This window comes from Penaeus monodon, chromosome 21 (genome assembly GCF_015228065.2).
Source record: "Penaeus monodon isolate SGIC_2016 chromosome 21, NSTDA_Pmon_1, whole genome shotgun sequence".
In the NCBI taxonomy this organism is placed as follows: domain Eukaryota; kingdom Metazoa; phylum Arthropoda; class Malacostraca; order Decapoda; family Penaeidae; genus Penaeus; species Penaeus monodon.
In genome coordinates this window covers 10,644,544-10,645,103 of record NC_051406.1, presented here as the reverse complement: position 1 = coordinate 10,645,103, position 560 = coordinate 10,644,544, and the positions used below count along the sequence as shown (strand labels likewise).

The 560-nt window shown below is 34.6% G+C and overlaps 1 protein-coding gene across 1 annotated transcript in view; it reads left to right on the top strand.

Annotated features, from left to right (window-relative positions):
• The window catches only part of LOC119586207 (integral membrane protein GPR155-like), a gene marked incomplete at its 5' end in the record, with an annotated part of 11,959 nt that overhangs the window by 3,941 nt on the left and 7,458 nt on the right, over nt 1–560 (top strand).

The window sequence follows — 560 nt, the reverse complement described above, 5'->3', positions numbered from 1 at the left end:
TCATGTTTCCATATGAGATTCTTAAAGATCTACCTGGCAACTGGGGAACTGGATTTACAAGGTCATGCATTCATCTCTCTTCAGTTTTAGGAAAATCACTGTATGTGTAACATGTTGCAGTGGCATACCTCCAGATTCAAAAGCATTTTTAGAAACATCTTGAAATTTGTTGAGAGAGAAAGTTAGTGCATAATATGTCTCAGATTTTTTCCATATAAGAACATATCGTCAGAGACTGCGTTATAAAGTATATGTAGTGTGATGTAACTGTTATTTGATGGCATCTTGGACACTGATAACATATGTTTATTGAAGAAGTGAAAGGAACAAAAGAAAGAGTGTGAGATGAAAGGGTCAGTGATGGGATTGAATAATGGCTTATTCAAAATCCTTAAAACGTATCATAAGACTGGCAGTATGGATTTCATTCTTTTGTGTGAGTTTTTTGTATTTCTGTAGTGTAATGGTGTTATGTTTGAGTGATACTCGAAGGGGGTAAGGCCTTGGTAATTACTATCTAACATTGCACATCAACATTTTGATACTGAATTACTAAGCTA